The sequence below is a fragment of the Meriones unguiculatus genome, chromosome 5, assembly GCF_030254825.1.
Source record: "Meriones unguiculatus strain TT.TT164.6M chromosome 5, Bangor_MerUng_6.1, whole genome shotgun sequence".
Lineage (NCBI taxonomy): Eukaryota > Metazoa > Chordata > Mammalia > Rodentia > Muridae > Meriones > Meriones unguiculatus.
The window spans coordinates 127,488,642-127,516,515 of record NC_083353.1 but is presented as its reverse complement, the minus strand read 5'-3'; the positions used below and the strand labels follow the sequence as shown (position 1 = coordinate 127,516,515).

Genomic DNA, 27,874 nt, shown 5'->3' with positions numbered 1-27,874 from the left:
GAAGTTGAGATGCATGAAAGGATTCTCTGAATTTGCCAACCCTTGTGCTGAGTTCTTCCTCAGGACTGTTTTGATGCTTTGGATAAAAGGGGTATTGTTTGACACGATCACATGTCACCAAAAGATAGACCAATGTCAAAGCTGCTTTTATTTTCATGTTTAACAAAGTAACTTACACAGAAAATTGCAAAAGGGAAATTTTGTTGAATTATCTCTTACTCCCTTTCCTGCTTTCTGAAGAGTTTTCTGCTCTTTCTTCTGTTTGCCTATATGTCTAGGTAGTTTTTAATAGTTCAATATTAAATGGAATATAAAATTTACTATTTATATTACATGACTATAAAAATGTTTTCTGCCACAAAATCATGCTATTCATTTTTGTAGAACCTAAGTTTTACCTAGATCGAAAAGCTCATTTTTTCAATTTACTTTACTCCACCTGCTTCTAAACCTCAAACCTTTAGGCCAGCTCAGCACCATTTCTTAAAATTTCTCAGTCATTCTTTTTCTTTTGAATTTGTTATACATTCTTCTCTCGTCTTATTCTTCCTTCTGCCATCTTTGTGATTTCTTTTCTTTTTAGGCACTTTCATCTATTTTGTGTGTGTGAGTGTTTTATCATCTGGGAGTCTGGCATGCCCAGAAATCAGAAGAGGGTATTGATGCTTGTAGTTTTTAATCTGTTTTATTTTAGTCCTTATGCTTCTACCTCCCTTCTAACCCTTATCTACCCTAATACCTTCCAACCCCCCAACAATAGGTAGCAGAGAAAGAAGGTTAGTGAGAGAAGGAACATAGGACTTTCTGCTACTTTCTGCTTGTTAGGATCAGTTGGTTCCTTTGGGCAAGTCTAAAATTCATTTCAGGATATCTCCAACTTCTTCTCGTCAAACTGCATCAACAGCAACCAGGGGCACCAGCAGGGAGCAACATTCTTCTTTCTTGGATCCCCTTTCCCTCTAGGGAGTCTGGCATTTATACCCTCTCAGAGTCCTTAGAATGAATCTCCATCTGGCAAAGATCATGTCCCTCTCAGAGCATGAGATAATCATGGTTAATAGCTGTGGGCAAACTAAAGCAGCCTCACATCCCACACCTGAGATTAAAGCAAAAACGTGTTTAGTAACCAAGTGGTTTTCCTTAGTAAGGAGAACAGGGACTATTTCTGACATGAACTCAATTGCAGGCTCTTTGACCTCCCTTCCCCCCAAGGGATGACCAGCCCTGCTAGGCCACAGAGGAGGACTCTGCAGCCAGTCCTGAAGATACCTGATACCTATTGTCAGATGAAAGGGGAGGAGGTCGCCCCCCTATCAGTGGACTTGGAAGGGGGTAGGGAGGAGATGAGGGAGGGAGAGTGGGATTGGAAGGGATGAGGGAGCAGGATACAGCGTTAATAAAATGTAACTAATAATAAAAATAAAGAAATTAAAAAAATTAAAATAAAAAAAACGTTTACATAACATAACTGAGATTTTAAAGAAACCAAATCTTCCACTACAGGGTTTTAGATCCCTGAACATGAAATTACAGGTAGTTGTCAGCAAGCTATGGGTAAATGAACCAAGGTTCTCTTCAAGGGCAGCAAGTGTACTTAACCACTGAGCCTTCTCTCCTGTCCTGTTTTTCTTTTCTGTTTTGAGATAGGGTGTTAAAATGTAGCTCAGGCTGGGCTGTAATTTAATATTTAGGGCAGGTGTGCCTCAAATTCTTGATGATCCTCCTGTTTCAGCCTTCCAAGTGTTGGTACTAGAAGGATGAGCCACCACCATGACCTTGCTTTGCCTCTCTATCTTTTTTTTTATTAATTATACTTTATTAATTTTGTATCTTCCCATAAGCCTCTCCCTCCTCCCCTCCCGATCCCACCCTCCCTCCCCTTTCTGCATGCATGCCCCTCCTCAAGTCCACTGATAGGGGAGGTTCTCTTCTCCTTTCTGATCTTAGTCTATCAGTTCTCATCAAAAGTGGCTGCATTGTCCTCTTCTGTGGCCTGGTAGGGCTGCTCCCCCCTCAGGGGGGAGGTTATCAAAGAGCAGGCCAATCAGATTATGTCAGAGGCAGTCCCTCTTCCCATTACTAGGTAACCCACTTAGACACTGACCTGCCATGGGCTACATCTGTGCAGGGGTTCTAGGTTATCTCCATGAATGGTCTTTGTTTGGAGTATAAGTCTCTGGGAAGTTCCCTGTGTTCAAATTTTCTTGTTCTGTTGCTCTCCTTGTGGAGACCCTGTTGTCTCCAGCTCTTACTATTTCCCACTTCTTACATAAAATTCCATTCACTCTGCCCAAGAGTTGGCCATCAGGCTCAGCATCTGCTTTGATAGTCTGCAGGGCAGAGGCTTTCAGAGGCCCTCTCTGGTATGTTCCTAGTTTGTTTCCTGATTTCTTCTTCTGGCTTCAGAGGCCCTCTGTAGCAGGTTTCTAGGTTGTTTCCTATTTTCTTCTTCTTCTGATGTTCATCCTCTTTGCCTTTCAGGTTTGGATTGAACATTTTAGTTAGGGTCCTCTCTCTTGCTTGGTTTATTTAGATGCATAGATTTTGGTGGGTTTGTCCTATGTTGTATGTCTATATGAGTGAGTATATACCATGTGTGTCTTTTTGCTTCTGGGACGACTCACTCAGGATGATCCTTTCCAGATCCCACCATTTACCTGCAAATTTCATCATTTCCTTGTTTTTCATTGCTGAGTAGTATTCCGTTGTATACATGTACCACAATTTCTGCATCCATTCTTCAGACACATTAAATCGGCTAGAAAAAAAAGTGGGGAATACCCTAGAACTCATTGGTACAGGAGAAAACTTCCTGAACAGAACACCAACAGCACAGGCTCTAAGAGCAACAATCAATAAATGGGACCTCATGAAACTGAAAAGCTTCTGTAAAGCAAAGGACACCATCATCAAAACAAAACGACTGCCTACAGATTGGGAAAGACTCTTCACCAACCCTTTATCTGACAGAGGGCTAATATCCAATATATACAAAGAACTAAAGAAGCTGAAAACAGCAAACCAAGTAATCCACTTAAAAAATGGGGAACAGAGCTAAACAGAGAATTCTCAACAAAGCAATATCAAATGGCAGAGAAGCACTTAAAGAAATACTCAACCTCACTAGCCATTAGGGAAATGCACATCAAAACAACCCTGAGATTTCACCTTACACCCATGAGAATGGCCAAGATCAAAAACTCAAGTGACAACACATGCTGGAGAGGTTGTGGAGAAAGGGGAACCCTTCTCCACTGCTGGTGGGAATGTAAACGTGTACAACCACTCTGGAAATCAATCTGGCGCTTTCTCAGACAACTAGGAATAGCGCTTCCTCAAGATCCAGCCATACCACTACTGGGCATATATCCAAAAGAGGCTCAAGTACACAAAAAGGACGTTTGCTCAACCATGTTGGTAGCAGCTTTATTTGTAATACCCAGAAGCTGGAAACAACCCAGATGCCCCTCAACTGAAGAATGCCTCTCTATCTTGCTCTAAAATAAGCACTGGAAGAGCAGCAGTACCCTTCCCGTACATTATTCTGTAGAAGAAAATTTCCCTGTGTACTTTGAAGACGTTGTTTCGAAGTCTCTGGGAGCTGAAATTAGAGTTAGTATTCTCATGCCTGTATCCTATTTTTAACTCTGGTGAAAGGTTTCTTTTTAGCTTCATAGTCTCAAACCAATGACTATTGACAGCTCAATAATTGCCTTAAATGAGGACATTTTGGAATGTTTCTTGACCTTGACCTCTTTTCTCCTTAATAATATCTTCTTTCCTGTGTGCTACTATTCAAGCACTGGCACCTTAGATTTTATTTATATGTTGCTGTCATGTTTTTCTAGCTATATGTTTTTCCATATGTCTTAGTTAGGGTTTCATTGCTGTGAAGAGACACCATAGCCAAGGCAACCCCTGTAAAAAAAAAAAAAAAAAAAAAAAAAAAAACATTTCATTGCGGCTACATTACAATTTCAGAGTTTGAGTCCATTATCATCATGCAGAACACATGGCAGGTTTTAGGCAGACATGGTAATGGAGAGGAAGCTGAGAGTTCTACATCTTGACCTGCAGGGAGCAGAAGCTCAGCTTATTTATGACTTCAAAGTGTGTCCTGCCCCAGTGACACACTTCCTCCAACAAGGCTACATATACCCCAAGAAGGCCACACTTATACCAACTAGGCCACCCCTACCGCACATGCATTTGAACACATGAATTTATAGTGGGCCATACCTGTTCAAACCACCAGTTATACTCCTTGGCACTGATAGGCTTATAGTCAAAACATAATACAAAATTAATTTAGTCCAACCTCAAAAGTGTTATAGTTTATCACAATCTCAAGCATTTATAAAGTCCAAAAATCAAAGTCTCTTCTGAGATTCATGCAATCTGTTAACTACAATTCCCTATAAAATTAAAATAAAAGAAATAGATCACATACTTCCAAGGTATAATGGCCCAGTTTTGTAAGACCCTGATGACCTGGAAGCTGTAAAAATAAAGACACTGAGACCTTTTAATATTTTAATGCTTAGGTCTTAGCTGGGGAGACTCTCAATGAGCTCATCTGAGTTAACCAACTAGCTAGTCCCATCCTTCTGTGTGGCTAGCTATACCTTTCAGACCCATAGTCACATCTGTTTCCTCTTATGTCTTCTGGCAAAAGAACCTCCTATTTCTTTCAGAGTCTTTTTCTCTGCCTGAAAGTCCATCCTTCCACTCTTTGTTCTATCTACTGGCCATCAGATCTTTATGACAACCAATCAATAGTACATCTGATATAATTCTTAAGGAGTCTAGGGATAGAGGACAGTGTAACCTTTTCTTTAGGACACAATGCGAATTAAGGTCACCTCTGTGACACAGGATATGCATTATTATTCCTACACATAGTGAAGGGAGTGTAGTGGGAAAACACTGGACCAAAGCAAGACCAAAAACCAGCTGGACAAACTCCAAACCCTTTTTCTCCATGTCTGATGTCTAAACAATCTTCAGTTCTCCCACTCCTTTCAGTTTTGTTAATTGAAATATTCTTCTTTCTCTTGGGCTGGTTCCACTCCCTGTTCATGATTTTCTTTGGCAGGTTTCCCTAAGCATCTCTAACCTCTTGGGGTCTCCAAGGAAATTGAGGCTTTACCTTCACAGCTTTATATAATAAAATATCACAGAGTCATAAAGTGGCCTCACTAGATTTTCATATAGGGAGACCCCTGATATATTTTTGGCCTCATTGTCTTTTCTTAGTTATGTAAAGAAATTACAAAACTCCCTTCTTCTATCCTTGAATCTAAAGCCAGAACTTTGTGCTGAAGCTGCCAAGTTCTGATGCTTGCTGGGTCTGGAACATGCCCCCCTCATTCAATTACATCTTCACCAGTTTTCTGTTTTCAGTGGTTTCCTTCAGTACCTAAAATTGCCTGTTCTGAAACTTGCTTTGTAGACCAGGCTGGCTGTGAACTCAGAGATCTGCATGAACCACAGAACATAGTCTATACTAGTTTGTTTTGAAATTTTATTTGCTAATGCACTTCATCTAAATATCTTCACCTTAGCCTCAGGCAGATTCTTCAGCAGGGACAAAAAGCAGTCACATCCTTCACTCAGATACCACAATATGATCTATAGGCAACATACTAAAATTCTTCTTCTCTGAAACTACTTGAGTCAGGCCCCCACAGTTCAAATCATAACCAACATCACTGTCTTCCTGTTCCTACAAGAATGGCCCATTAAGCCCCACTGGAAGCATTCCATTCCTGTTTTAATCCAAAGCACCCAAATCCACATTCCTCCAAACAAAAGCCCAGCCAGGCCTATAACAGCAATACCCCAGTTCCTGGTACCAACTTCTGTCTTACTTAGAGTTATCGTTGTGAAGACACACCATGACCACCATGACAATTTTTACAAGGAAAAACATTTAATTTGGGACAGGCTCATAGTTTTAGAGGTTTAGTCCATTATCATAACTGCAGAAAGCATGGCAACATGCAGAAGGACTTGGGGCAAGGGAAGCTGGGAATTCTACATCTATCTGGAGGCAGCAAAAGGGTATTGTGTCCCATACTGTGCAGAGCTCAAAAGTATGCACTGCCCTAAAATCCTGCCTGCAGTGACACCATGTCTCCAAGGCCACACCTACTCCAACAAGGCCACACCTTCTAATAGTGCTCCCCACATGGTCCCATGACACTATGTTGTCAGTTAATGAATTCTGTCACCTCACAGTGTGTGTATTTTTTCTTTTGTTGTGCTTAATGAGTATCTGGGAGAATGGTTGTTTGAAGTCTCAGAAAGGAAGAATTGGACTGCAGCTCAGAGAACCCAGAGCAGGTGTCTTATTTTGTCTTGTTTGTGTCTTTCTAAAGCTTTTATGTCCTTAATTCTACTTTGTTCAGCCTCTTTTTTTTTTATTCTTTGTGTCACACCGATTATTTCTAGGAAACAATCATTTAGAATTTACAGAGGGTTGACATTTGAGAATATGAAAGCTTTGTCACCTACCTGTGGAGATTTGAGAGTAAGTGTAAAGAAAGGGCACCTTTTTTGGTGATTTTCCAGTTTTCTTAGAAATACTGATTACTTTCATTCATTCAACTTTTTTATTTGTTTGTTTGTTTGTTTTGAGACCAGCTCTAATGAAGCCCAGGCTGACCTCAAGCTTGCTGTGTAGCTGAGGGTGGCCTTGAGATTCTGAGTCTCCTCTCTCTGCCTCTCAAGTGCTTTTGTGAGAGTCAGGGGACACCACAGCCAGGTCATTCAGTTCTGGAACTTAACACCAGACCTACCTGTGTAGCCTAAGGATACAGATTTCTGTTATCTACCTATCTGTCTATCTGTCTAATTGTCTGCCTATCTATCTATCTATCTATCTATCTATCTATCTATCTATCTATCTATCTATCTGTGTGTGTGTGTGTGTGTGTGTGTGTGTATGTGCATGCAGATATCAGAAGACTATTTATAGAGTCCTTCTTTTCTTCTGCCCTTACATGGCTTTAGGGGATTGAACTCAGGTCATCAGGCTTGTGTAGTAAGTGCTTGACCTGCTGAGTCATCTCACTGGCCCCACCATAGGATTTATGGTGATGAGAGTGACGGCTGTGTAAACATGTCTTTACTGGCTCTGGATGCTGTGTCTTCAGGGAAGCAGAGGTCACTAATCTGCAGATGGTCTCCTTCCACTCAGCTCCTCACAGTGAATGCTTCCTGTGTCCACACAGATATGAATACGAAACAACAATTTCACCTACAAGCAACTTGTCCTCAAACAGCTTCCTGTGTATGGAAAACAGAACCCAGACCTTAGAGCCAACGCAAGACCCAGCAGGTTGACCAGTGCTTCTTACGGCTTTCTGCTCAGAGACTCAGCCACAGAATACTCCTTTATGAAGGACTTTGAATATGACTGTGGGTATAATAGACATGTGAGACAAATGAGCAAAATTTATTACCTCCTTCAGTGATGGGATTTGCCTAATAACCTAGAATACTCTCCCTTCTGAGTTTGAATATGCTTATTAAGTGTCCTCTGTTTTTTAACCAACATTGTAGTTAGTTCCACAAGGGAAGACAACGTAGAAGGATAGATTGACACACATGATTTGCTCTATGTGATTGGTCTAGTTTGATTTTCTGTCTCTATAAAAAACACTGACCTAGAAACACAGAAAAATTTGAATTAACTGTCGGTAACACATGACTATGAAATTCTCAGTGGTTTTCTCTTGTTTTAATGCAGATTGTGTGAAAGAAATTAAATCATTAATGTGGATATGTGTAATGGTAGGAAATGTCATTCGTGGAATTGGTGAAACTCCCATCATGCCTTTGGGCATTTCTTACATAGAAGATTTTGCCAAATCAGAAAACTCCCCCTTATACATTGGTAAGTATGAAAATCATCCTTAGGAGGGTAGAATTCGATTATTGATTTGGATCTTTGTGGTTTCCAGAGGGTGAGCAGAGTGCTACACACTGTAGGTCATTAGGTTGTTCAATGGGGAAATTTAATAGGAACTCCAGAACAGTCACTTCATCACACTGCTTCTCAATACAAAGAGCCTGTTGATCTGCTGATCCTATAGTCCTCTGATGCCACCACACTGTCTCAAAATCATTAAAAGATTCCCCAATATTTCCTGGAAAATATACTTCAGATTCATTTTTTTTCTATTTTTGTTGTTGTTGCTTTTAAGATTCTCATTCTTTCATCTGTAAGTTATTGCGAATTCATTATTGGCCATTTTATATCTGTAGCATTTTAAAATTAGTCTTACTTTTTATTCTTTCTTTCTCTCTTTGTGTGTGTGTGTGTGTGTGTGTACACTTACATGTTAATGTGGTGGTCAGAAGACAGCATTTGAGAGTTGGCCTGGGGACTAAATTGGGGTTCTTGCACCATGTTTGTTGGACAAGGGCCTTTACCTGCTGAGACATATGGCTGGCCCTGTAGTGTTTTGTTTTTTTGTTTTTTTTTTTTGGAGGGGGTGTTTGTTGTTTATTTGTTTGTTTTGTTTTTAAAATCTTTTATTTGTGACCTTTAATTTTTTCCCCTTTTAACAGGACAGGAGCCTACCATAGAGGGCCTCTGAAAGACTCTACCTAGCAGTGTATCAAAGCAGATGCTTTGATAACTAAACCTTGGGCAGAGTGCAGGGACTCATATGAAAGAAGAAGGGGTTAGTAAGACCTGGAGAGGACAGGAGCTCCACAAGTACCAAATATTTCTGGGCACAGGGGTCTTTTTTGAGACTGATTCTTTAACCAAGTACCATGCATGGATATAACCTAGAACCACTGCTCAGGTATACCCCATGGAAGCTCAGTGTCCAAGTTGGTACTCTAGTAAGGGGAACAGGGACTGTCTCTGACATGAACTCAGAGGCTAGCTCTTTTACCTGCCCTCCCCCCCCCAAATATTCCAAGTGAGGAGCAGCCTCGCTAGGCCACAGAGGAGGACATTACAGCCAGTCCTGCTGAGACCTGATAAGGTAGGGTCAGATGGAAGGGGAGGAGGACCTCCCCTATCAGTGGACTTAGAGGGGAGCAGAGAGGAGATGAGTAAGGGAGGATGGAATTGGGAGGGATTAGGGAGAGAGCTGCAGCTGGCCTACAAAGTGAATAAATTGTAATTAATGTAAAAATAAAAATAATTTAAAAAAAAGAATGAATCCAGATATTTGTTAAAATGGATGAAGAAACTTTGTAGGCTGGGGTGTTTTCAGGAAGAAAAATGTGGCATTAATTTCACAGCGGATCAAGGTGCAGAGCCCACAGTCTCAAATGAGAGCAGCCGGTAAGTAAGGAGCCAGGTGGTACAGTGAACACAGCAGAGACTACACGATTAACAGTGTTCCGTAAGGCTTACACTGCAGGAATGTTTATGGGAACCTGACAGGAGAACAGCCAGCTGAATATACTGGAATGAATGCTATTAATAAAAAAGGTGATTTTTAAAAATTTTTCTTAATAGTTTTTAATTTTCTTTTATTTGATATCTTTTTATTTTACACATTTTTATTTTTTATATTAATTACAGTTTATTAATTTGTATCCAAGTTGTAACCCCCTCCCTCATTCGTCCCAATCCCACCCTCCCTCCCTCCCTCACCTCCTCCCGTTCCTGTTCCTCTTACTAGGGTATCCACTTGGACACTGAGCTGCCATGGGCTACATCTGTGCAGAGGTTCTAGGTTATCTCTATGAATGGTCCTTGGTTGGAGTATCACTCTCAGAAAAGAATCCTGTGCCCAGATTTCTTGGTTCTGTTGCTCTCCTTGTGGAGCTCCTGTAACCTCCACATCTTTCTATCTCCCCTGATTTCATAAGAGTCCCTGCACTCTACTGAAAGTTTGGCTATGAGTCTCAGCATCTGCTTTGATACCCTACTGGGCAGAGTCTTTCAGAGGACCTCTGTGGTAGGCTCCTATCTTGTTTTCTGTTTCCTCTCTCTTCCGATGTCCATCCCATTTGCCTTTCTGTGTGAGGATTGATCAACTTACCCAGGGTCCTCCTTCTTGCTTAGGTATACACATTTTTATATGTTTATCCTATTTTATAAGTCTGGTATCCACTTATAAGTGAGTATATACCATGTGTGTCTTTCTGCTTTGGGGATACCTAACTTGTTCTTTTGGATGTATTCCTTGAAGTTATCTTTTTTTAAATAATTTATTTATTTTTATTTTATGTGCATTGGTGTTTAGCCAGCGTGTACATCTGTGTGAGGATGTCAGCTCTTGAAATTATAGACAGTTGTGAGCTGCCATGTTGGTGCTGGGAGTTGAACCCTAGTCCTCTGGAAGAGCAGTCAGTGCTCTTAACCACTGAGCCATTTCTGCAGCTCTGAAATTATCTTTTTTTTTTTAAAAAAAAGTCTTCATTTCTGTCTAACTTTTTATGTTTTCTCTTAAATTATCTGAATTTATAATGAATAAATTGCTTATGTTCTGGAGTAAATCAATTTATAGTTGATTTTCCTAGTCCACTTCATCATCATCATCAATATTATTAATTCACTTTTTATCAAGTTGTAGCTCCTTCACTCCTTTCATCTTGTTCCTGCCCTCCTTCCTTTTCCTCTCCTATCCCACTTCCCTAGTACACTGATAGAGGAAGTCCTATTGTCTGACTCTAGCCTATCATATCCCATCAGGATTTCCTCTTTGGACTGTGTAGGCTACCCCACCAGGAAGAAGTGATCAAGGAGCAGGCAACCAAGTTCATGTCAGAGACTGTCTCTTCTTCCCTTACTAGGGAAACTACATAGAGTCTGAGCTGACTATGTTCTACTTCTGAGCAGGGGGTGTAGGTCCTCTCTATGCATGGTCTTTGGTTGATGCATTCATCTGTCTCTACCATTTTTTTTCTTGGCTTTGTTGGTCTCCTTGTGTGGCTCCTGTCATCTCCAGGTCCTTCTATATCTCCCTTTTTCCAAAAGATTCCCTGTGCTCTGTTCAAAGTTTGGCTGAGTCTCTGCATCTGCTTTGATCTCCCGATGGATGGAGTCTTTTAGAGAATATCTGTGGTAGGCTCCCATCCTGTCTCTGTCTTATACTGCTTCCAGGGTCTACCCTGTTTTCCCTTCTCAATGAGAATTAAACATCTTCCCTGGCATTCTCCTTGTTGTTTAGATTCTTTAGGTCTGTAGATTTTAGTGTATTTATCCTATATAATATGGTTAATATCCACTTACAAGTGAGTATATACTATGAGTGTCTTTCTGCTTCTGGGTTACTTCACTCATGATGAGCTTTTCTAATTTCATCCATTTGCCTGAAAATTTCATTATTTCTTTGTATTTAATAGCTGAGTAGGATTCCATTGTGTAAAAGTACCATAATTTCGGTAATCAATTTTTGGTTAAAGGACATTTAGACTTTTTCCAGATTCTACCTATTACAAGTAAAGCTGCTATGAACAGAGCATATGTCCTTGCTGAATGTTGGAACATCTTTCATGTGTGTGCCCAGAAGTGGTATAAATAGGTATTGAGATAGTACTACTCCTGGTTTGCTGAGACAGTACCAGATTGATATCCAAGGTAGTTGTACAAGTTTATGTTCCCAGCAGCAGTGGAGGAGGATTCCACTTTCTCCACATCCTCTCCAGCATGTGTTGTCACTTGAGTTTTTGATCTTAGGTATTCTTATGGGTGTAAGGTGGAATCTCAGTACCCATTCATGTTTAAAGTGTTGGCGAGATCAGGGATTCAAGGCACATACCTGAACATAATAAAGTCAATATACAGAAAGCCTATAGCCATTATCAAACTAAGCAGAGGGAAACTTAAATCAGTCCCACTAAAATCAGGGACGAGGCAAGGCTGCCCGTTCTCTCTGCAACTCTTCAACATAGTACTGGAAGTCTTAGCTATAGCAATAGAAAAACTAAAGGAGATAAAGGGGATACAAATCAGAAAGAAGAATTCAAAGTATCACTATTTACAGATGATATGATAGTATACACAAGTGACCCCAGAAGTTCTAACAGAGAACTCCTGCAGCTGATAAAATCTTCAGCAAAGTGGCTGGATAGAAAATTAACTCAAAAAATCAGTAGCACTCCTGTAAGCAAAAGACAAATGGGCTGCAAAGAAATTAGGGGAGCAACACCCTTCACAATAGCCACAAATAACATAAAGTACCTTGGTATAACTCTAACCAAGCATGTAAAAGATTTGTATGAAAAAAAAATAGTCTCTGAAGAAGATATCAGAATATGGAAAGATATTCCATGCGCATAGATTGGTAGGGTTAGCATAGTAAAAGTGGTCATCCTACCAGAAGCAATCTATAGTTGATTTTAAATGTATAACTGTATAGCAGTGTTTCTCAACCTGTGTGTCCCATTGCCTTTGGGGGGGTCAAGTAAACATTACACAGGGGTTGCCTAAGACCACTGGAATACACAGATATTTATATCACAATTCATAACAGTACCTAAATTGCAGTTAAGTGGTAGCAGCAAAACTAATTTCATGGTTGGAGGGTTGCCACAATATGAGGGACTGTGTAGAAAGGTTACAGCACTGGCAAGGTTGAAAACCTCTGATATAAAGAATAGTTTTCAATTATTGTAGACATATTACTGAGAATAATTATTAAAGAGGGTAAAAGAAGATAGAAATAGGCTTATTAATCAAGATGAATTAAATTTAAAAATTACTTTTGTCCTTTTTTTGAGAATTATTTTTTTCTTTTTTTTTAATTTTTCATCAATTACACTTTATTCATTCTGCATCCCCCCATAAGCCCCTCCCTCCTCCCCTCCCAATCCCACCCTCCCTCCTCCCTCTGCTTGCATGCCACTCCCCAAGTCCACTAATAGGTGAGGTTCTCCTCTCCTTTCTGATCTTAGTCTGTCAGTTCACATCAAAAGTGGCTGTATTGTCCTCTACTATGGCCTGGTAAGGCTGCTCCCCCCCAGAGGGAGGTGATCAAAGAGCAGGCCAATCAGATTATGTCAGAGGCAGTCCCTCTTCACATTACTATGTAACCCAATTGGACTCTGATTATTAATTTAGCAACATTCTTTTGTAGTATTACTGAGATTTTTTTCTTACCAGGACAGTATTACAGAGACAGGATACAGAGAGAGAAAAAGCTAGCCACAGATGAAGACAAAATGAGCCAAAGGCTGAGAAGGAATAAGAAGATTAAAAGATATTGTCCAAATTAGTTTGAGGCTAGGCAGAAAAATTCAGCCAGAAGACAAGAGATGCCAAGAGAAACCAGTTTGAATCAGTAATCTTGGAGAGGGTGTTAGGGCAGAATAGCTGAGGTAACCCAGCCAGTGAGAGTTCAGAAAGAGCAGGAAGGCTTGAGAATGGCTCTCATCTCATTCTCACATCCAGGAAAATAAAAACATTTATAAAATGTAGGCAGAACTTTATTAAGACTCTTCCCCCAGGTTATTCTAGGCTGTGTCAAGTAGACAATGAAAGCTAAGCATCACAGAGACACTCTGCAGACATGGCTATGGAAGCATCAAAGAACCTTGCTCATATCATGGCTTTGATGAACTGCCTGTGATGGGACTGCCTTTGTCTTTATCTCAGCATAAGAGAGAATTTGAACTTTAAGTAATGAAAGTTCTGTGTCAGACAATGTTCTTTCACTTTAATAAGTACCTGAGATAATGGTTTATAAAGAGAGAGGATTCACTTGGCAGACAGCTTTGAAGGTTTTGAGCTATGTTGTTGGACTGTGTGCTTTGGAGGCCTGTCATGAGGCAGCTCATTATGGTGGAAGGATGGATGGAGTAAAACCATCCATCTTGTGACTGGGAAGGAAATATAATGAGGAAGGGGCTATTGCTCTACTCTACATTACCTGAAGACCCACCACTATGCCCTGCATTGGAAAGCTTCTATCAGACTCCAGTGATGACCCTTGAGAAAAAGTCTATAACAGGTGAAGATTCTTTATTGAAACAATTGGAGATTTCTTTTCAATATTTACAAATAAACCGTAAAGTATGTACATTTAATACACATATGTGCATGTAACATATATATCAAGCTTAATGTCCTTCTATGTTGAATATATAAAAATATCTGAGGTAGAAAGGTATGTATGTCATTGGTAGAACCCTTGCCTAGCCTTTGAATTTGATACCTGGCTCAGCAAAGGAAGGGAAAAAAATCTAAGATTATAAATAATTCTATCCCAAATCTTTTTTTCTCTACAAGAAAATTATTTGTGTTGTGATGTAACTTCCTATCTTTGTTTAATTTCAGGGATTTTAGAAACAGGAAGAATCATTGGCCCATTGGTTGGAGTTTTGTTGGGATCCTTTTGTGCAAGGATTTATGTAGACACTGGTTCTGTGAATACAGGTAACATAATGCATTTCATTTATAACATCCAGTCCTGAGAGTGTGGGAGAATGCTGTGGAATGCTGCATCACTGTCTCTTTTGCTCCTCAGTTAATGAATTATGGAGGGGGAATGTTGGAATAATCAGAATGTGCCATTTCATCTTTACCTCTGCTCCTCTTAGATCTGCTTCTGTAAATGGTGATAATTTGCTTAGAGATGGCAGGCAGAAGAGGAGCAGAGGTAAGAATAAAATGGTACAATATGACTGCAACATTCCCCCATCATATTATAGCCACACATTTGGTTTCAGAAATTTAGTTAAATGTTTTGTTTTTCCAATGAGGAAGTAATTGTAGATAAAAAGCAACAAAACATATCTTTAAGTTATGTGATGAGCACCAATTTATAAAGATTTCACATGGCAAAAAGAAATACTGCTGGAAAATATAGCACCACATACAGATAGATAAAATTAGTTAATTTTAAATAAATATACAAAATGAAAAGAATATTGGGATAATTTATATTTTATATTCTTATCTTTGTGTATATGTGTGTGTGTGTGTGTGTTCCCTGTGTGTAAGGTCCTTCTGGGTCAGAACAAGTTGTCAAATTTCCCAAAATTATCATTACGGAAAGTAGTGACTTTGAATGTGTGTGTTACGAATAGAAACTCAGGACGTCTACACGTGCAACAATACCCTTCATGTAATTGTCTCTCCAGCCCCATTTCTCAGCCACTGTGATGTTCTGAGACATGTATAAACCAGGCTAAAGGGAAAACAGTCCTTAAATATGTCTCAAATCTTGTTTCTGTCTTTTTGAAATGTAGTGTTAAATGTTTCTGAATGTAGTACTCCAGAAATGTTTTTTGTTTCGTTTTAATTTCATCCAACTGATCAATCTTAGACAGTTTTTCTGAAGGTTTGAGTTAGCAAAGAGGGTGGTAGATGTCTGTAATCCCAGGATTTAAGAAGCAAAAGCAGAGGATCACAAAATCAAGGCCCAAACAACAAGAACAAATGATATACAAAGTTTATGCTCAGATGAAATTATGAGGATTAATAGTTTTCTACAGTTTACACAGAAAAGAATGGTGCAAGTTAATACAATATCTGTATTTCTTTCCAGATGACCTGACCATCACTCCCACTGATACTCGCTGGGTTGGAGCATGGTGGATTGGCTTTTTGATCTGTGCAAGAGTGAATATCCTGACCAGCATCCCGTTTTTCTTTTTTCCAAAAACACTCCCAAAGGAAGGACTAGAGGATATTGCAGATGGACCTAAAAATGACAATGAAGAGAAACACAGAGAAAAAGATAAAGAAGACAAACATGGACTCACTAAAGGCAAACAAGAAATCTTTAAAATCTATTTGGTTCAGATGGGTCTGCCTTCAGGGGGAATTGTCACACTGTGCTGGATTAAGATAGTTTATCACCAATAATCCCTACTCAGACATAATAAAGGTCTTCCACAGTCACTACTCAGAAACAACTGACGTGATAGGGAACCTGATTAGATTAGACTTTATGAAAATGTTAGGTCATTCTGAACACTCAGTGAGCAAATATATTTTCCCATCTGTTTTGACGAGTCTATTTTACAGAAAATATTGGTCCAAGTTAGAAAAATGCAAATAGCCAGAAATCCAAGGTAAAAATAAAGACAAAAACATTTTTGATTAAAAAAAATGTAAGTTTAGCTGTGAACTTTCTTGATCAAGGCTGAAAAAAAATCATGATAGGTGACATTATCCTGCACATTTGAAAGTGTCTGATAGTTTACAGAATTGTCCCCTTAAAACAGACTGCTTTAAAATAAGCAGGAATGTTATTAACCTATGATGCAGAGACTAGTGATGTTTCTGTGGGAAACTAAGGTGGGACAGCTGAGTGATCAGGAGTGCACATTTGTGAAAACAATTTTCTCCAAATTTTATTGTTGGATCAGGAAAAAAAGAAAATCTAATTATATATATTGCTCAAATTTGCTGAGTCGTGAAAAAGAAGTAGAACTCCTCATATGGGAAAACACTGGATCATTTGGAGTCTAAAAGAAATGTTCATATCTTTATTTACAAACTCCATAATTCCAAAACAATACTTAGACCCCAAACTGCTTCATTTCCTAACAAACGAATATAACAGCTGCATGTCTCTGTCATTGCCACCCAGATAATATTTGCTATAATCTATCAGGTCTCATCAGGACTGACTTCATTATCTTCTTCTGTGGGCTGGTAAGGCTGCTTCCTCATCAGGTAGAGATGATCAAAGAGCCAGCCACTGAGTCCATGTCAGAGATGGTCCCTCTTCCTATTACTGGGGAACCCTCTTGGACACTGACCTGCCATGGGCTACTTCTGTGCAGGGGTTCTAGGTTATCTCCATGCATGATCCTTGGTTGGAGTATCAGTCTCACAAAAGACCCCTGGACCCAGATTTTTTGGTTCTGTTGCTGTACTTGTTGAGCTCTTGTCCACTCCAGATCTTTCTATTTCCCTCTTCTTTCATAAGATTCCCTGCACTCTGCCAAAAGTTTGGCTATGAATCTCAGCACATGTTTTGATACACTGCTGCATAGAGTCTTTCAGAGGCCCTCTGTGGTAGGCTCCTGTTCTGTTCCCTGTCTTCCTGAAGATCCAGCTATACCACTCCCAGGCATATATCCAAAAGATGCTCAAGTGTACAACAAGGACATGTGCTTTGTAGCAGCTCTATTTATAATAGACAGAACCTGGAAAAACCCAGATGTCCCTCAACTGAGGAATGGACACAGAAATTGTGGTACATTTCCACAATGGAATACTACTCAGCAAATAAAAATAAGCAAATCATGAAATTTGCAGGCAAATAGTGGGATCTAGAAAAGATCATCCTGAGTGAGGTATCCAGAAGCAGAAAGACACACATGGTATATAGTTACTTATAAGTGGATATTAGACCTATAAAATAGGATAATGATACTAAAATTTCTATACCTAAGGAAGCTAAGCAAGAAGGAAGACCCTGGGTAAGCTACTCAGTCTTCATTCAGAAAGGCAAATGGGACAGACATCTGAAGAGGGAGAAAATATTTGAAAAAATTAACATTCGTTCCACATTTATGAGTGTTGAGACCTACGTAGTACTCACAAGAGATCAGAGTTAGTGCATAAGAAAGTGTTTAGGGCTCTAGGATTCTTTATTTTTTTTTTTTAGAAATTGTATTTGTTTTATTTTTTATTACTGTTTATTCACTTTTTATCTCAGCTGTAGCTTTCTCCCTTGTCCTCTCCCAATCCTGCCCTTCCTCCCTCATCTCCTCTCATGCCCCTCTCCAAGTCCACTGATAGAAAAGGTCTTCCTCCCCTTCCATTGGACAACAGGCTATAAGGTCTCATCAGGACTGGCTGCATTGGCTGGCCCTACCTCGGGGGGAGGTGATCAAAGAGCCAGCCACTGAGTTCATGTCAGAGACAGCCCCTGTTCCCCTTACTGGGAACTCACGTGGACAGTGAGCTGCCAAGGGCTATATCTGTGCAACAGTTCTAGTTTATCTCCATGAATGGTTGGGGTATCAGTATCAGAAAAGACCTTTGGACCCAGATTTTTTCTTCTGTTGCTCCACTTGTGGAGCTCCTGTCCTCTCTAGGTCTATTTCCCCTTTCTTTCATAAGATTCCCAGCATCTGCTTTCATACCCTGCTGGGTAGAGTCTTTCAGAGGTCCTCTGTGGTAGGCTCCTGTCCTATTCCCTGTTTTCTCCCTCTTCCAATGTCCGTCCTGTTTGCCTTTCTGAATGAGGATTGATAATCTTACCCTGGGTCCTTCTTCTTGCTTAGCTTCTTTAGTTGTACAGATTTTAGCATGGTTATTCTACATTATATGTCTGGTATCCACTTATAAGTGAATATACACCATGTGTGTCTTCCTGCTTCTAGGATACCTTACTCAGGATGATCTTTTCTAGTTCCCATCATTTCCCTGAAAACTTCATGATTTCCTTGTTTTTAGTTGCTGTGTAGTATACTTAAAGTGTAGAGCTGGAATATGGGCAATGGCCAGTGCTTGAACTGTCAAATGAGGGTAGTAGTATCTTATGTTCTGTGTTTCTGTGCTGTTCTGGCACAGAATACTGTAGTGAGCCCTTTATTGATGACATTGCTATTTCCTCCATCACTCATAGCCCCAACACTATGTGCATTGAACACGGGCATTGAAGTCACATGTCTTCCTTGAACACTGCAGACCATGCTGAGGAGCCAGTCTTACTGGGAGCCAGTGCAGGGGCTTGAACATTCTTAGAATCAAGTTCATGTTAGTGATTCTCCGGAAAGGGCCAATACTGACCTCTCTGTGCAGTTTTGTGGTCTACTAAACCAACCTTATTTCAAAACTAGGAAATTGTTCAGCAGAGAATAAGACACTACAGAAAAAAACTGAACTGTGAAGACAAACTTAGGAGAACAGGGATGTCAACAAACATGGGTGAATTCAAAAGCTCTCAGGACTTTTGACTGCAAACATCTCACTCATAAAGACGGCCTTTACCACTAGGTTTTCTTTCTTTTTATTAAACTGCTCTGCTTCTACTTCTACATGTTTTCTTTTGAATATTTTTCTCTCTAAGAAATTCTAGGCAGTTTATTAAGGATAGTATATGATTAGAAAATAAATACAGTAGATAAGAAGCGAAAGAAAGAAAGAAAGAAAGAAAGAAAGAAAGAAAGAAAGAAAGAGAAAAAAGCTTTAAAGTGTGAATCTAAACCAAATTCTCTTCAGTGGGATCTAACCCTTTATCTAGAGACAGGCTCCAAACTTGACTCCCTGCTTCTTAAACAGGGGAAAGCTTTGGTTAAGTCACTTGGAAGGTGCTTGGTATACACCAACTGAGTCAGCATTCTTTACAGTGAGACCTTCATGTGGAGATATTTTAAAATATCACTAGGTGCTTCTAAGGCATGTCCTGCTGTGAAGTGCTGGTGAGATGCTGAGGTTGTCTGGGGTGCAGCAGGATTTCTGGAGCCTTTCTGAGTTTTTAGCTTATCCCTTGCATAAAGAAGTGATAGAGTCAGAGTCTGAACTCAAATGTCATTAAAGCTAGTCCTTTGCAGATTCCAGAGAATAGACTAGTCACTTGTAGTGAGTGCAGGATACTAACAGAAGGGAAGGAGAAAAAAAGAAATGAAAGAATATGGCCACAGACTTGAATCCATCTCCCCCATGTTTTTGCTGGCACAATTAGGTTGTGTTCTTATGTAGCCAGTTGTGCCACTAACTTTCAGAAGTGACTTAAACAATTACAAAGAACTTCATCCCAAGAGGTAAAGATTTATCAAATGCATTTATGTCACAGAACAAAATTTGTGATAAGATTTTAAAAGAACTCTGGACACAAATTTTAAGGTCAGCTTGACTTAATGGTCTCAACACTATCTTGTTTCAGATTTCTTGCCATTCATGAAAAGCCTGATCTGCAATCCAATTTACATGCTTTTCATTCTTACAAGTGTGCTCCAATTCACTGCATTTACCAATATTGCTACCTTCAAGCCTAAATACGTGGAGCAGCAATTTGGGAAATCAAATGCAGTGGCAATCTTCCTAACAGGTATGTGCTTTCATTATTTCCTTAGCAGCACTTCTCCCTCCCAAAAGGACATAGAAAACTATATCCGAAGAAAACACTAAAAAGTAAGATAATACAGCTAGGATATTACAATGAAATTGAAATATCTTAAGATATTCTTGTAAAATTCTTCTTTCCAGTCTCCAGAGAAATCAAGAAAGGATAGGGAAAGGAATAAAACAGAAATATGCTCCTTGTTCCCTGTCCAATCTTAGTGAAATCATCAAAGTTATGGAAGTCTTTGGGGAAGTTCATATCAGTCAGTGCTAATGCAATGAGGAATGAGGAGTTAACTCATTGGGATTCTATGTCTTACTCCCAGGTTTTACTTTTGGGCTTTAATGCTTGCTGTGCTCATTACTCCTAATTTGGTTGCTCAGTCCTATGGTAGTCTGAGGAGTCTGTGCAGCCAGCATCTGCTTTTCTTGCTAGTACACAAAACGCAAGGATTCTACTTTACACTTAAAAGCTGATTATCATGCATATTGGTTCTCTGGAAGTCCAAATCCCACTCCTTACCCTCAGATATATAATATTAAATACCAAGGTGTAGAACTGCACAGGATGCTTAAAGTCTTCCAAGCCTGGTACTAGCATTGTGTCTATGCACCTTAGCCAGGATATTTCTTTCTTCCTTTTTTTTTTTCTTTTGATTTTTTGGCTGGAGAAAGAGTGCCAGGGGAGAAGAATGCTGACCAACAGACAATACACAAAATATTCTTCCCTCAATAAGCACAGACTCAGTGATATTCAAAACTCACTGACATGGAGTCAAATTCCCATTAAACAAAATGGAAGAAATGAAATATTTAATATGCACATATTATATGTGTGAGATATAAAGTCTTATAAACTCTTTATAGATTGCTGAAATGGTTAAATAAATGCTAATAGTCCCTTTAAAGTGGTTTTTTGGGGACATTTAGAAACCTCCTTATATGCAACATGTGGCTGAGTAGAGGTTAGGATCACTGAGTCTAACTAAGTAGAATTTGGTTGTTTTTCATATTTATTTATTATTTATAAAATGTTCTGTCTGCATGTATGCCAGAAGAGAGTACTAGATTTCATTATAGATGGTTGTGAGCCACCATGTGGTTTCTGGGAATTGAACTCAGGACCTCTAAAAGAACAGTCAGTGTTCCTAACCTCTGAGCCATCTCTCCAGCCCAACTAAATAATTTTTAAAGTAAGATGTATTACACAAATTTATAACATATCTGTTTTTCTCCTGTCTTTTATAAATAAAATTTTACTTGCATTTATAGGTCTTTATAACTTACTTCCAATATGCATTGGCTATTTGGTTGGTGGTTATATTATGAAGAAATTCAAGATTACTGTCAGGAAAGCTGCATATATAGCATTCTTCCTATTCCTGGCTGAGTACCCTGTATCACTCTGTAACTTGCTGATGACCTGTGATAATTTCCCAGTTGCCGGCTTAACTACCTCTTATGAAGGGTATGTTGTTTCCTAATGAACATCATATTTTCACAATTTCTGTTCATTTACTCCAAGAGTTATACATGACCAGATCATTTTATTACAACTCCTTAGCAGTGATCCATGGTTGTCTTTTAGCTTCCTTCCACCCATTAATCATTTACAACCCCATACAACTTGTATGCTTATTAAAGAGTTGTGGGGACTTCCAGTGAGTACATTTATAATTTTGCATGCATGTGAGTAGTTGACATGATGGTGTTCTAGTCTGCTTTAAAGTGTAATAAAAGAAAACAATATAGAGCTTTTAGCCTAAATTATCCATTTATTTCATACAGCCATCAACAGACAGTTTTAAAAATTAAACACATCAGCAGGCTTTGATAAGTGGGCTCAAATTTAGCATAATTGAATTTAATACATGGTAAGTAAATCTATGTATATATTTATTTATGTCACTAGTGTACTTATTTCTCATGTTCTCTATAGCATTGAGTTTACATTTTAAGGGTTGTTTGGCCGTATTCTATACTAGCACGAGAAATTTAAAACTTAGTATAGATCACTGTTATATAAGCAACCAATCACTTAAATGAAATAAGGCACATACTTGGATGTTTCTTTCAAGGTGCAGGAGAGAGAACTCAGTGCTAAACAAATTGCTGAGCAGGCAAGAGGTCCTGCGTTCAGATCCCCAGAATCCATGGAAATCTTGACATGTTAGAATAAGTGTAATCAATGTTCCTGCAATGAGCTGAGCAGCACAGAGAGGAAACCCTCAAAGTTCAGGGCCTGCTAGTCTGTCATTTGCTGCAGTGAATAACAGGGGACTCTGTCTCCACCAAGGTAGAAGGTTGTATTCTGACCTCCACATGCATGCTGTTGTACACACCCAGGAACACACACATACACCTGACAGAGAGATTAAAAATAAAGTTGCTTTCAAAATCCTTAAGAATTGTAAGATATTAATAATTTTAAGCATAATCATATATATCTCATTAGATTTGAATCTCTTTTTAAGACAGGAATTTTCCATTCACATTCTAGATGCAGAAATTGAAACCCAGGGGGAATTAGTGAATTTGCTGTAATTGCCTTCAACAACACCAGTGTAGAATTGTACATGCTGAGTCCATCTCCAGTCATGCTGACTGCATACGGTGTTTGAGGGACAGGGTTTGAATTGAACCTCTAGACTCAACATTTTCCTCTTTGAATCTCATTATATGCACTGGACACTTTCCGCATCTCAGAAGAGCATGGCTGCTTAGTCAAACCAATCTGTTTGTGGACGGAGAACAGAGTCTCTCTTCTAAATGGAAATAACAGATTTGGTTCTAGACAGGCCTTACATTATTTCCCATCAGGCAGATTAATGGGAGATTAGCCTTTCTCAATTTAGCTCTAACAGCACAGGGTTTTCCTATAGGGCAGCCACTTAATGTTTTTTTTTTAACTCATTGAATAAAAGCTGTCATGAGACTTGTAGAGACAAGTCATGAGACCAGATAACTAATGTGACAGAAGCCATATAGAGACCACATGTTGAAATTTGTATGATTTCTGTTTGTGTTCTGGGAGAGACGATGAAATCCTTTTTCTTTCTGTGTGTGTGTGTCTCTCTCCCTCCATCTATTCCTTTCTATCCCTCTTTTTTCTTCTCTCCCTCTGTGTTGTGTGCATGTGAGTGCGTGCTTGGTGAGATGAAGAGAAGAAAATAAAGTGCTCGGGTGGGTTTAATATCTGCACCATTATTTTTAAATCATTTCAGAGTTCAGCTGCCTCTTGATGTGGAGAATGAGGTCCTTGCTGACTGCAACACAAGGTGTAGCTGCTTAACGAAAACATGGGATCCGGTGTGGAGACAATGGCCTAGCATACATGTCCGCCTGCCTTGCAGGCTGTGAGAAATCTGTCGGAACAGGAATCAACAGGGTAAACATCCTTGCAGTGTCTGGGCTGATGTGTGTGTACTGCGTCAACATGTGCTAAGACCTAAGCCTACAGCTGCTGAAAAGCAACATTAGTCATGCTTAAAATAGGTTAATATTTCTGTGAACAACTCACTTTAGTTTGTGTATGCACACTTGACCTTAAAATTCTTAGATGTTATGTAAAACCCTAGCAGCGACTGAGCATTATTTTGTAATTTCAAAACACTTGAGATCATTATTCAAGTTTTCTGAGTTAGTATATATGTAAATTACTCTGGACAGAACCTGACCTTTGTTGTGTTGGGTTTCAAGAAGCCTGGGCTAGCTTCAAACTTGATCTGCAGTTGAGGCAGACAGAAGAATTTTTTTCCATATCATGATCTTTACTTACTTGTTTATTTTATTTATTTGTTGTGTTCGCTTGTGTGGTATGCTGATGCATGTGCACGCAGAGAACAGAAGGCAGCCTCAGCTCTTGACTCTCAGGTCGCAAGTACTTGGTGCTTCTCAGACAGGCCTTGCTGGCCTGGTATTTAGTGCTTCTGTTGGGCAAGTGAGGCCCAAGGAGTCACCTGTGTCCACCTTCAGAGCAGCAGTGTTGCAAGCACATCCTCTGTGTATGCACTGTTCACGTGTTTGCTGTGGATGAGAACTCAGGTCCTCATGCTTGTGCAGAACTTTAAAGACCGTTTCACCTTCCCAGTCCCTCACCATGATGGTTTAGCAAGATAAAGAGTCATTTATAAGGAGTCATTAAGGCATTTTCTCTTGCCTTAAACATGTTATAGTACTTAGAGTTTGTTGACAGTTAAATTAAAATAAAACTTTTGATTCTTAATCAGACATGGAAATAGAACAATTCAAAAAGTACTAACATTGTTCTTGATTTTTTTAAATAAACTTTTTTTTCCTTGGGGACATGACTGTTTATGAGTAAGTACCTAACTGTTTAGTCAACATTCTGAGATACATTGTGTTTTAGTACCTAGTACTAGTAAAAACTGAAACAAAGCATTATTTGTTTACTTTGTAAAAATTGCCAGGGGTGCTGTCACATGCCTTTAATCCCTGCACTCTGCTGGAGTGGCAGAGGCTTGAGGATCTCTGATTTTGAGGCCAGCTTGGTCCAAAGAGTGAGTTTCAGGAAAGCCAAGGCTACTCAAAAAATCCTGTCACAACAGCCCCCCCCCACACACACACATGTGAAGGGTATAAAGCTAGCTCAGTGGGTGAAGTCATTTGCCACTAACCATCAGATTTACATGCTGGTATTGATGTGGTATATCAAATAACTAAACCCCTGACTTCTACTTGTATGCCATGGCAAACTCCTGTCTATACATATGTATGCACACACACACACACACACATACACACACACACACACACATGCATGCACACCTACTAGAAAATCAAACATCCAATCAACCAAATAAATAAATATACATACATATATATATATATGTATATATATATATATATATATTAAAAAGTGTGCATTAAGGAGAATTGAATTTTGGTAAGTTTATTCCATAGAGTTAGAAAAAAATGCTATTTAAAAAATTCTACCTCTTTATACACTTTTAAATTCTTTATTAAGTTATTTATTTACATTCTGATTACACCTTCCCTTCCCTCCTCTACCCCCAGTTCTATACTCTCACCTCCCTGTAGAAGTAATCTCTTGTGTCTGTATGGAAGCATCACCTGTTAATAAAAAGTTAATGACTTAGAGCTGAGGCAGGAAATAGGAGTGGGGACATCCAACAAGCAGAAAGAATTCTGGGACAGAGCCAATTGCGGGAGATTTGCCCAGCAAGATGTGAGGAAGACAGACATGTGATATCTGAGCAGAAGTAACCAGTCACATGGCAGAATGTAGATTATTATAAATGAGTTATTTTATGTTATGATCTAGTCATGGAAGAGAATAGGATGAGCTAAGTATTTGTAAATATATTGTAAGCCCCATGAGTCACTACTCTGGGAACTTGGGTCTCAAAGGAAAAACCCCCCTCAACTTAAAGATGCCCAGCATGGCACAAACCCACAGCCCTGTGATTGAGAGTCTCATGCTGTATCCACCAAGCTACCTGGGTGAATCATTGGCACTTGGTTCTTTCCCAGAATCCCAGTCCCATATACTAGGATGAACAAGTTTTGGTCATTATATTGAGTGATTTTTGGAAATTTGTCATTAAACAGGGGTTGGTTACAAGTTATTAATTGGTCTTGATCATGGGGAAAATTAGATATGGGGACTGGGACTCAGGTATTTTTTTCTTTCCTTTTCTTTGATCTATTCTTTCTTGCTTAGGTGAAGCTAAGGAGTTAAAAAGAAAAATGGAGAGACATAGGAATAGCACATAGGAGTAATACAGGAATAATAGGAGAAAAGGGTAGATTGTTGAATCTACTCTTAAACCAAAGATCATCTTTTAAACCTATAATCTAACATTGGTGTTGATTTTGTATATTGATATAGAAATAAGATTATTTTGCTTAAATTAGTATAGATTTTTGTATATTAATACATAATTAAGGTTATTCTTGATACATGATACATTGTTTATATTATTGCATATTAATATAAATATAAAGATATTTTCTTACACAGATATTATGTTTCAACTCCTGTATAAGGTATTGGACCTATGCAACTCATTAGTAAATCAAGGTTTACTTCCAGTCCTTTTAAAATCTGTTTAGGATAATTAAGTAATGCAAGTTAATAGTTAATCAATCCGACTCATGGTCATGTTAGATACTAGTCTAGTTTATTACAAAAATATACACCCTCACTTGAACAGATAGTAAATAGCTAGAAACAAGCAACACATAGTTTTTTAGATTTACTATAGATAGGTGGGTAATGATTATACAAATTATAAATGTTTATAGATAGGTGGTCTTTAAAAACCTCAGAGACTTACAAAATATGGTGTTTAGATAAGCCATATTATTAATTTTATTAATTTAAGACTTTTTGACATTGGGACGTGTTAGCCCGTCCTAGCACCACATTTTATTTGAAAGAAGATGATTAATAATGAACCACCATTAGCATTTGGCTTCATATGTAGCATGCTAGCGACCAGGCAAAGAAAATGCCTTTACTTCAATTGCAGACAGAATGTTGTCCAAATGCATAAAACTTGGATGCAGACAAAGTCAACTGCCTAGCTCTGCCAAGTTCTTCATAAGTCCTGCCTCACATGTATGTCTATTAGATACTCTGAGCCAGAAGCTGAAGATGATGCTTCAACATTATAGGGAAATTTTGGGTGATTGTTCAGGCAGCTGGCTGGCTGTCAGTTCTCTATTTTGGAAGCTGCTTGTTTGTACTTCCTATATACTAAAGTAATATTATTTACTTCTCAAGTCTATGCCATCAGAGTTTGAAAACTAGATAGTTACAGAGTTGAAGTCTTATAATTAAGATCAAGTTGTTTAAGATTTAAGAAAATGTTTTTTAGATCTAGAAGGTATTTTTAGGTTGGTAATGCAAGTCATGGTAGAAAATAATTTAGGTCCAGTACTCTGAACTCACCAAGACAGAATAGATAGTAAAATATTTTCTTCAAAGTTGCCAAATACATATGAACTGGACAATGTGAATGTATATCATACTTCAGAATTTTCATAATTGTTTCATAATGGTTCTTTTTGTATATATTTTATTGTTGTAAGGGAAATAGCCTTTTATTAGACTAAAGGGGAAATGCAGAAGGACACTCAGGTCTATATAGAAGCATTCATCACTTCTCAATAAAAATGTAATAGCCTATAGATAATGCAGGAAATAGGAGATGGGACATACAGCAGGTAAATAGGATTCTGGGATAGAGCTAGGCATGGGACATTCATCCAGCAAAATGTGTGAAGGACAATTGCATAGTACCTGATCAGAGGTAACCAGCCATATAGCAGAATATAGATTGATATAAATTGTTTATTTTAAGTTATAAACTAGTCAGAGAAGAGTCTAGCTTTATGGTCTAGATATTTGGAAACTTTTTTTTTTAGTCCAGTAGTTTGGGGCTGGGATGTAAAATCACCACAACACTCCCTCCCCCATGTGCCCTTCCTGCCATTCTCCTCAGATAAAGGGAGGCCTCCCATATACATCACCATCTTTGGCATTTTCAGTTTCAATAAGATTAGGAGCCTCTTCTCTTGAGGCTAGACAAGGCAGATCAGTTAGGGGAAAGGGATCCAAAGGAAGACAATGTAGTCAGAGATAGCCTCTGTTCCTGCATTAGGAGTGACACATGAAACCCCAGCTGCACATCTGTTACTATATGAACAGGGCATAGGTCCATCCCATTCATGCTCCTTGGTTGGCAGTTCAGTGGGTCCAGGTTAATTGATTCTGTGGGTTTTCTTGTGGTATCCTTGCCACTTCTGGCTCTTTATATTTTATGACAGAATTCTGAAATACCAAACGAGATGGAAATAAACATAAAAAAGAGTCTCCTTTTCATTTACTGAGTATTTTTTATTTAATGGTTTTGTGTTCAAACTTGGGTCCTTATTCAA

General features: G+C 38.9%; 1 pseudogene; it reads left to right on the top strand.

Moving 5' to 3' along the window:
* Positions 1–27,874, top strand: part of LOC110542920 (solute carrier organic anion transporter family member 1A5-like) — a 43,719-nt pseudogene that overhangs the window by 4,413 nt on the left and 11,432 nt on the right.